The 11,083-nt window shown below is 35.5% G+C and overlaps 1 long non-coding RNA gene across 3 annotated transcripts; it reads right to left on the reverse strand.

Annotated features, from left to right (window-relative positions):
• Positions 1-434: 434 nt before the first annotated feature.
• Positions 435-4,583, reverse strand: LOC104089922 (uncharacterized). 3 transcript variants are annotated; one of them, XR_011412694.1, is made up of 7 exons: positions 4,372-4,583; positions 2,974-3,146; positions 2,686-2,778; positions 2,517-2,615; positions 2,074-2,434; positions 735-784; positions 435-645 (listed from the first exon to the last, which is right to left on the reverse strand). It is a non-coding gene; the product is annotated as an uncharacterized lncRNA (long non-coding RNA). The 3 variants fall into 3 exon arrangements; XR_011412692.1 differs by having other exon boundaries at positions 2,937-3,146; XR_011412693.1 differs by lacking the exon at positions 735-784 and having other exon boundaries at positions 2,937-3,146.
• Positions 4,584-11,083: the final 6,500 nt, after the last annotated feature.

Below are 11,083 nucleotides of genomic sequence, written 5' to 3' on the forward strand. Positions count from 1 at the left end.
CAAAAACCTGGTCGTTAAATATTTTTAGAGGCGGATAAAAAATCTAGTCGTTAAATACCTTTAGAGACTACGTATCTCGTCCCAGTAGACAATTAATATATTACTAAAATTATATATTTTCTCGTCGTAAAACAGTTTTAGCGATCACCTTTCTCCTCTCTATTAGACAACAAATATATCATGAAAAATATATATTTTTCGGTCGTTAACCCATTTTAGCGACCAGTCTTTAACTAGTCGTAACTTATCTTTTAGAAACTAGTCGTAACTTATCTTTTAGAGATGAGCAGCACTAGTCCCTATTTAAAATAATTGTAGTAACTTTAACGACCGTATTTCTGATCTCGATCTTATTAACCACAAGTATTCCTAAAGCTCGATGTCACAAAAAAGTTATTTTTATCAATAAATATCAAATTGCTATTGAAAAACCCAGATATAAAAAGGTAATAAAGTTATTAATTGCAATGTTAACATCCCATGATGTTAGTTTCAATATTTGCTCGACACCTTAACAAAAAAACTTAGCTAACATCCTGAGCTAGACTATGATATCAAGTTTTACATAACATTCTTAGCAAAATAATAATGAGCTTATGTATCTTCCAAACTTGCATCTTGACTTGTAGCTTCAATCTTCAAAACCTGCAAGTACAAAATTTTGAAAAGACGATGAATAACTATTGGTAAAACAATATATGTTAATTTACAATAATAATGGTTAAACCGCTTACCCCAAAAGCAGTCTAAATTCATCAGGTGTTATCCAGTAATATCAACAAGGCTACAGAAATATAGAAAATTAATTAGAAAAATTTTGGAACGATAAATCAAACTTCGGTCAAATTGACCGGTGTCTATACATAGTCCTTTTTCTCTCTCTTATCATTCACAAATTATCAAATAGATCTGTCACATTCAGAGCCAAAGTCACCACTCCACTCAAGGAACAAACCTTAGAATGTATACTTGAAACACAAGCTTTGGGAGTAAATATATACTTGTCAGGAACTAAGAGAGTCGAACTCCATTCACATAAATCAAGTGATAACAGGTTGACTAATTAAATGTAAAAAAAATTACAAATATAACGAGAAAGATCAGAACACTACTGCTGAGATGGTGATAATGATCTATTATGGACAAAGCAAGGATCAACAGGAATGTTTGGTCGGAAGGAATGGTGATAATGATCTATTATTACCTATTGCTGAGATGAACAAGGTGGAAAAGTTACAAGGAGATGCCAGGGATTATTTAAATTCCAAAAGAGCTGGGCAACAACTGAAAGAAGGATCTCGACGTGATAAAAATATTGGGCAGCAGTCTGATGGAAGTCAGCAAATAGCTATTGTGATCGACGAGGATACAGGGAGATGATCGTGAAGTATTACAATTTTTTAGGAGTAATTGTGAAGCTACTGGGAATGCTGGTGGACTAAAGAATGTGGCTAAGGTTTGGTCAGTTGTATCACCTAGCAAAAGGGCTGCTACAGATCATAAAACGCAGGAATTTACAGCAGCAAACATTAGGTGTACTAATTCTTTTGATGCCTTGGTCATTGAACAGGAAGATGGCGAGAATGATGCTAGTAAGAAGTTGGAACTGGTTTGTGTGGTGATACAGTTTCAAAATCTGGAAAAAACAGCTCTCCAAGTAATGCAAAACAACAGCAAAATTCCCAAAATGCAGCTGCTCGACTACATATCGCAAAGGACTTATGTCCTTCTGATGATCACAAGGAAGGGGAATTACAAACGCCTGTTACAGCTGCTCCAACACTGGATATTTCAGTAGTACTTAGTGCTGGTGTCAATAAAAATGCTCTTTTACTGTTCGAGAAAAAAAAGTTCTAGGCTTTACTTCAAATAGCACAGTATTTATGTTGAAGGCATATCGACTTCTATCTAGCAAGGGTTCCAGCAATCACTAACCAAGCCATTTGAATAGTGCAATTAGTACTATTTTGCTAGGATAAGGTAAATCCTCAGTGACAACAGATATAGCAATAAGATAGAAATGACTATATAAATCAACAAAAAATTTAAAAAGTAGGGTATATTGTTACTAACTTGGTCAGCAGACAAAAGTAGTGGTCATTCAGTTGAAACGTGCAATGTCGAAGGCGAGACGTGATTGTTTAGCATCGAAGAATTCCTTTATTTTCCTCATTTATTTCATCTCATCTTCTAAGGTAGACAAGTGATCATGTAAGGATTTATTTTCCTCATTCAAAGATTTATTTTCCTCTTGAGTTGAACGTAGCGCGGACAGTAATTCAGCCTTGTAAGAAGTGTCACCTTTCAAGTCTTTCACCTTTACTCCACCCCCAAAGCCAAATACATGGCTACGAGTTTGAGGTCCACAACATTTTTCTACTATCTCTATGGTAAGTAAAGATGGATTTGATTGAACTATTTCTACAATCCGAGCCTACAAAATATATGAAGAAATATTTTATATCAGAGCCCATAATAATTTCAAGTAATTTACATATTCAGTTGACTAAACATACGTGTTTTTCAATTGCTTCAGGTTCAACAAGCTTGTTATTTTTCTTACGAGTCTCAAAGAAAATTATTGCCAAATCTGGTGGATTGCCATCTTTCCCGCCCTTTACATCAAAGGCAAACATGTCAAAAAATACCTCGTAAATATTTCCTTTAGAAAAATAGAGATTTTACCTTTTGATAAATTATCTCTCAAATAGGCTTGCTACCAATATGATGAAGCATCTTGAACTTAGCTCGGTTTGCTGCATTCCTATTGCTTCTTGCCTTTGTGAAACAATAAGCTTAAATATAATTATTGTAATAAACTTAAATAGTATACTTAGGTTTGATTCTTGATATAGCGGAAAAAAGATATCTGGTGCTAGGGGGAAATCAGACTACAGATGCTTTGGCGAAATAGACTATTAAATCGTTGGGCATACCTGAAAACTTTCAGAAGAAAAATGTTCCTTTACTAACCACTCCCATTCTTTCTTGTCTACTCCCTTTGGAATATTCTTAAAAGCTTGTTAGATTGGCTTGTTCATCACATATTTTGCATGCAAGTGTCCTCTCCATTTGTTCCATAACTCTTTTATCCATCCCAAGATATGATCACGATGATCATTCATGTCAACACTCTCAAACTTATCCTACAATAATCAAAATATTGGTTGAGTTAATGCATCACAAGAGTTCTCCTTAACCCTGTAAGTCAGAAAAAGGGCAAGAATACAATCAAAAATGTATATCACAACCATCAATCTCATTGTCTATACAATAAAAGAATTACATAGGCTCATACAACTAAGGAAAAAGAAGAGATATTATTAAGTGGTCCTATTTGGTTCCAGAAACCAGAATACTAGGAGTACCTTTTAACCGCAAAATACGAAAACCAATCACCCTTGTAATTCATGAGCTTTCAAAATAAAATTCATAATCCAGAAGGGAATATTTGCAAAGAGACAAATCATATCCTGAGGCTCATTTTGCTCTTCAAGCTCAAGACAACTAAATAGCACAAGATCATAAGTTATTTTCATAATTCATGCCAAGGAACTTTCTCATACTAATAAATATATAACAGATAAACTGAATGATTGCAACTTTCAGCTACAACCAGCTTATCACTAACAACTTTCAACAACAACCATGTGATGATATTGCAGAAAAAGGTTTTTAGTGCAGTAAAAAAAACTATATTTAGAGATGAAGTAAATAACCTTCTTCTCAATTAAAAATTAGCAAATATGAAACAACATAGTATGAAATCCAGTGGAAGCTATCTCTACTTAAGAATTAACAAAGATCGGCATATAAAAGATCAAAATGGTACCACTTAGCTTTGCAGGGACCAAAATAAATTTCCATCAACTGGTGAAAATGAATCCATCAAATGGAGAACTAAGATTCTTATATATAACAACGAAACATCAAAATTACATTTTCTAGCCGGTCTCTACTTGTTGCCCTTAAAGCATTCTCAATTCTAATATTTTAATTAACACTGATATGCTCATGATTTCGTCCTTTATTCAAATTGTATTGGTTAAGTTTTTAAATTGTTGGGAAGGACGTTACCATCAATAAATGCGAGAGGCTTACTAATAATGTCAAGTTCACAACCCTGGATGGCATCAACATTCCCTACTCTGGTTCAGAACAATGGCATATGCAGTAGTAATTTCATGTGTAAAAGAGCAGTTAGACTCGCACATAATTGACTGATATAACAAAATACCTGCAACAAACATCACTAATCAACTAAATTAGCAATTTGACATCTATCACAACATAGCCACATTTCACAGTAATATACTTTCCAGTGTCATCACGCTTAAAATGCACAGGCATACTCTTAACTACATTTGTTACCTCAATAGCTGCCCACATGTGATTCAACTTTTCTTGCTTAATATCATTCCACGATGATACTCCCAAAGGACACATATTGTGGTCACGAACTATTCTGCTCAAGTGCCTCGAAAATAATTTGCTATTTGTTCCAACCGTTCGATTGTTATAAAAGGTTACTTTCAGCTTTTGTCCGACTTCAAATGATGCAACTGTTATTAAGATTGTTATTCCCGCCAATATTGCTGTATTTGTAAATAATAATTCTGCAAAATATAAGTTAACGTAATGAAACAATAATAAATTCGAGCCCACTGAATTCACAGTGTTTCCTTAAGGAATTTAATCCCCTCCTAGTACCCAAGGTAATGGATTATTACCCTTTTGGGTTTAGGAACTTGCACTTTTGCCAAACACCCCACACTTTAAAGTAATTCAAGTTGGGCTTCCTTCCTTTCCATTTTTCATATGGAATGGATTGTGTTTTGCTATGGGGCACTCGATTTAATATTCGATTAGCCGTAAGAATGGCTTCCCCCACAAGTTCTGTGGCAAACCAGAACTTATCAACAACGTGTTCATCATCTCCTTTAATGTGCGATTCTTTCTTTCCGCAATCCCATTAGATTGGGGCGTGTAAGGGCTGTTGTTTGATGAATAATTCCATATTCTAAACATATTTCTTCAAAAGGAGATTCATATTCACCACCCCTATCACTTCTTATCATTTTTACTTTCTTGTTAAGTTGCGTTTCAACTTCATTTTTGTATTGCCTGAATGCGTCTATTGCTTCATCTTTACTATTCAGTAAGTAAACATAGCAATATCGAGTACCATCGTCAATAAAAGTTATGAAATACTTCTTTCCACCGCGAGATGGTATTGACTTCATGTCACAAATATCTGTGTGAATTAAGTCTAAAGGATTTGAATTCCTTTCAACTGACTTATAAGGATGTTTAACATACTTAGATTCCACACATGTTTGACATTTTGATTTTTCGCATTCAAACTTGGGCAGTACTTCCAAGTTAATCATTTTCCGCAAGGTTTTATAATTGACATGACCCAAACGTACATGCCATAAATCATTTGACTCAAGTAAGTAAGAAGAAGCTGAAATATTATTATTATTTTCCACAACCATTACATTTAGGTTGAAAAGGCCCTCGGTGAGGTAACCTTTTCCTACAAATATTTCATTCTTACTAATTACAACCTTGTTTGACACAAAAACGCACTTAAAACCGTGCTTAACAAGAAGTCCAGTAGAGACTAAATTCTTTCTCATTTCGGAAACATGAAGGACATTGTTCAAAGTCATGACCTTGCCAGAAGTCATTTTCAGAAATATCTTCCCATATCCTTCAACTTTTGCTGTTGAAGCATTTCCCATATAAACTGTCTCTCCGGGTTCAGCAAGAGCATAAGAAGCAAAAGCCTCTCTAACTGCACAAACATGGCGAGTGGCTCCTGAATCAAACCACCACAGTTTGGGATTTCCCACCAAGTTACATTCAGAAAGTATGGCACACAAGTTATCAACATCATCATGGTTTACTACCATGTTTGCTTGACCTCTTTTCTTGTCTTTCTTCGGAGCACGACACTCCGTAGACTTGTGTCCAGTTTTCCCACAGTTGTAGCAGTTTCCACTGAACCGCTTCTTGCTTGGGTTGTATTTCGGACCAGAAGCCTTCTTCCTCTTTTTGTTAGCTTCAACAATATTTGCTCCCATTATTGTTGAATTTCCACGGCCTCTCCTTTCAGCAGCTTTATTGTCCTCTTCGATTCTCAACCGAACAATGAGATCTTCAAGGGACATTTCCTTTCGTTTGTGTTTCAAATAATTTTTGAAGTCCTTCCACAACGGAGGCAACTTCTCAATCATTGCTGCTACTTGGAATGCTTCGTTGATGACAAGACCTTCAGCAAGTAGATCATGAATAATCACTTGTAATTCCTGGACTTGGGTAATAACAGATTTGCTATCTACCATTTTGTAATCCAAAAATTTTGCGGCAACGAATTTCTTCATCCCGGCATCTTCAGTTTTATATTTCTTTTCAAGAGCATTCCACAATTCTTTTGAGGTCTCCACGCTACTGTATACATTATACAGATTATCATCCAGTCCGCTAAGAATATAATTCTTGCATAAAAAATCAGAATGCTTCCACGCTTCAATCACGAGAAAGCGTTCATTCTCTGGAGTTTTATCTGGCAGATCAGGAACATCTTCCTTGATGAACTTCTGTAGACATAACGTAGTTAGATAGAAGAACATCTTCTGCTGCCAGCGCTTGAAATCAATCCCGAAAAATTTTTCGGGTTTTTCTGCCGGTGCCAACGCCGGTGTTCGGCTTGTCGATGCGTTGGCAGTTACCATCGGCACAGCTTGGTTTTCGCTTTCAGTCATCATTTTTTTTTATAAAAGATTGACACAAACAAACGTTTAATACACGTTTTCAAACTGGAGTAAAAATCACGTAGATTTTAATATCCAACAAAACGCCATGAAGGCTTAACTCTCCAAAACGGGAGTACACAAACCACAAAGGTTTTAGTTTGCAGAATAATTAGAATACTACAAATACAGAAATAAATATTAAATTCCTTAAGATTGTTGTTTCCCGTCAATATAGCTGTATTTGTAAATAATAATTCTAATTCTGCAAAATATAAATTTACGTAATAAAACAGTAAATAATTCGAGCCCACTGAATTCACAGTGTTTCCTTAAGGAATTTAATCCCCTCCTAGTACCCAAGGTAATGGATTATTTCCTCCCAGGATAGAACGAATAACACACTGGTGTAGCGGTACTTCAAACCCCAGTGTTTCAGCGAACACAAAGTTCGGTAGCAAATCACACTTACAGTTGCTTTGTTTGAAGTTAAAAACAATGCAGAACGAAGGAGTATAAACTCAGAAAATCGTATGGAAATGCTGAGAGGAAGGAGTGCAAATGTATAGCCAATTTGTTGAGCGAATTGTGTGTTGTGTGTTGAGTGTCTTTCTTCAACATCTGCTGCACATATATATAGCAGCAAAATGTTGAAGAAGACCAAACGTCCACCCTCTATGGTGGAGCAAGCATTACATGTTTGTGGAGCAAGCACTTCATGTTTGTGGAGCAAGCACTTCATGGTGGGAAGAGCATTAGGCGGCTGCCAAATGGTCAATACACGGATTGAAAAATATCCGTTACAAATGCGGATAATCTTATGTTAATATTTACTATTAACAAATAAATTTGGTCCAAAAAATTAATCAATCAATCGATCATTTGACCAAATCCAAATCCAAATCCAAATCCAAAGCCGAAGCCGAAGCCGAAGCCGAAGCCGTAGCCGTAGCCGTAGCCGAAGCCGAGCCGAGCGAGCGACGACGGCGCGAGGCTTGCTTTCTTCTTAACTCTTTAAGAGCTACAAGAAGAGCAATTATATATATACCCACCAAAAATGTCTTCCTCTTCCAATATGGGACAATGTCTCATTGTCAAGAGGGAAACTTAAAATTTTACTCAAAATTTCATTTTCCCTCCATTTCCCATTCACCCTCATTTTAAGAATATTTCATCTTAAAAACAAAACCTCAACAGCAACTTCTTTGCACTTGTTCCTACATTTGTGACTAACAGGAAGGTAACGCCGATGACCCTTAAAGCACTGCTTCTTACAGTTAGCCAATCGAATCGAGAAAGTGTCTTTATTGCAACATGGGCATGCCAGTTTTTCTTTTGTGCTCCATCCAGATAAATTTCCATATGCTGAAAAGTCATTGATGGTCCATAACAAATAAGCATGCAACTTAAAATTATGTCTAGCTGATGCATCAAATGTCTCAATACCTTCTTCCCACAACTCCTTCAGTTTCTCGATTAAAGGTTGAAGATATGTATCAATTGCATCTCCTGGACTATCTGGACCAGGAATAAGCATTGACAATATAAAATTTTCCTGTTTCATACACAACCAAGGTAGTAAATTATAAGGAATAAGAACTACAGGCCAAATGCTATATTAGGTTTTTGAATTCCGAAATGGCTGAAATCCATCACTAGCAAGTCCAAGTCGAACATTACGAGGCTCAGCTGCAAATGAAGGATGAAGTTCATCAAATGACTTCCATGCTATTGAATCAGTTAGGTGCCTCATTATTCCATCATCAACTCGTTTATCCTTATGCCATGTCATTAGAGTAGATGTCTTTATAGACATAAACAACCTTAGAAGCCTAGGCTTTAATGGAAAATAGCGTAAAATTTTTGATGCTATCTTCTTACCTTTTTTATTCCTTGTTTCCCCGCTATGTCTATCTATCTTCAATCTGGACGCACCACAAACTTTGCAAGAATCAAGTAAGCTATCCTCCTTCCGGTATAACATGCAATCATTAGTACAAGAATCAATCTTGTTATAAGAAAGTCCAAGGTCTTTAATTATCTTCTTTGCCTCATAATATGATTTTGGCAAATTGGCGCCATCAGGCAACAATTCCTCTTTTAACATTTTCAATAACATTGTAAATGATTCATTACTCCAACGACCCATACTTTTGATGTGAAGCAATTTAATCAAAGAGGAAAGCTTTGAAGCTTTAGAATTTTGGTACAGTGGCTGCTCAAAATCCCTCAATAGCCTATAAAAAATTTTCGCTTCAACATTTGGTTCCTCCTCAAGTAAATCGTCACAACTAGCATGCGTAGTTCCTCCATCAAGATTAGGATATAAATCTCTCAACAATTCTTCTACTTCATCTTCACTCTCACATTCTTCTACTTCATCATCATCTTCATCTTCAGATTCTGACAGTGGCTCACCTAAATTTTCCCCGTGATGATACTAAAATGTATAATTTTGAATTATTCCATATACTTTCAAATGTGTCTCAACTGTCTTACGAGTTCCTAAAGTTGTATTACAACATTTGACACATGGACATCTTATTTCATACTCTTCTCCTATTTTCTGAAAAACATAATTCAAAACCTTTTGCACTCCGATTAAGTAGGCTTCATCAAGCAGATTATCAACAAGTTGCATCCATTACTTACTAGGTGCCATAACCTTGGAGAGTAGATAAAAATTAGATTAAAAAAGATAAATGACAGGAAAAATACTAAGATGAACACAACTTATAACGATCAGATGCACACAGTTGTGTTGAACTCTAAGGTCGCAATAGGTGATTAGGCTCTTTTTTTCCAGTTAATGCTTTGTAATATACAATCAAATGGTACTAAGATAAATAAAAGATTATAAATTAACTTGTAATTAAGATGCTAGTTCCTGAAACATGTATACATGGTTCCTTCTAGCCTGCCCCGAGATCGAAGTAAGTACTTAAACCCAAACAAATGTAAACAATATAATTTGCGACACAAGATCATCAAAAATATCGATTGCGACTAAAAATACTGATTGTTAGTAATTGATGTGAGATCGTGAATTTCTCTGAACTATTGCTCATGTTATGAAAAAGACAAAATATGAAGATTCTGACATCAAATTGAAAGAACTCGATCCAAAATACCACTTCTCTTGCCAATTCACAACTGATTCGGTTGCAATGAATTCAGCAGATTTCATTATCACAAGCACATGTCAAGAAATAGTTGGAAGGTGAGAATTGGAACTACGAAAGCAGAGGGCTAATAAGTAGGCACTCATATATATTTCAGCATCGCTCTTTCACTATCATCGAATACACACCACTACTTAGTAAGTGTATTTGCTCAAAAGTTTGCAAATTTATGGATCTCATTCTTGAATACTTCAACATATGCAGTAAAAACTCAGAACAAAATTGTGAAACCTTTTACCAATTTAATGTTAGAGAAGAAGAAGAAGAAGAAGAAGAAGAAGAAGAAGAAGAAGAAGAAGAAGAAGAAGTCGAATATAGCAAAGCAGTAAAGCGAATTCCAAACGAGCAACTCAGAAGAGCGAGGTTGAAAAAGAAGATAAGGAGTAACTCAGAAGAGGAGGCATACCTGGATTCGCAAACTGAGGTTGAACACTAGGGCAGACCTTCGATTCACAAATCAACAAATTCGTAACCTTTGCTTTGAGAAAACAAAGTTTTTGAGAGATTGATAGAGGGAGGCAGAGCAGCTGCGTGTGTTATTGTGTTTTGAGACAGGGGCAGATCAATGAGTTTGTTTTGGAAAAACAGAGAGTCTCTTTAGTTTTTGGAATTTTTAATTTTAGAAAATTAGTTTTGGCGCCTATTTTTTTAGAAAATAACAATTTTTTAATATTTTAGTATTATATTTGGCGTCATTCTCTCCCGCTCATAGCCCCTCAATTATAATTTGGGACCGGTTACTAATTTCTTTAGGGACCAAATTTAGTACCTTCGTAATAAAATACAGAATTAAGGACCACAATATAATTTCGTCGCAATACATATACTTTTAGAGACGGGATTATTAATTCGTCCCTAAATGTTGGTCGCAGATAAGCCTTTTTCTTGTAGTGTTTCTTATAAAACAAGTGAACATTTCTTCCTTTTATTGGTTCCACTCGAAAGCCACCCAATTTCCCTCCTTACTTCTTTTAGCGCTTATTTTACAAGTTTAGTGCTTTAAGAGGTAAAAGGATCGAAATAATGTCGATTAAGAATAAAAAAGGGTATGGGCTTACAGGCTCAACATGGCTAACTAGGGTGATTTTGTTTGTAGTAGCATTACAATTCAAAAAGGATCAAAGAAAGAATAAAATCATATTT

This window comes from Nicotiana tomentosiformis, chromosome 12 (genome assembly GCF_000390325.3).
Source record: "Nicotiana tomentosiformis chromosome 12, ASM39032v3, whole genome shotgun sequence".
NCBI lineage: Eukaryota > Viridiplantae > Streptophyta > Magnoliopsida > Solanales > Solanaceae > Nicotiana > Nicotiana tomentosiformis.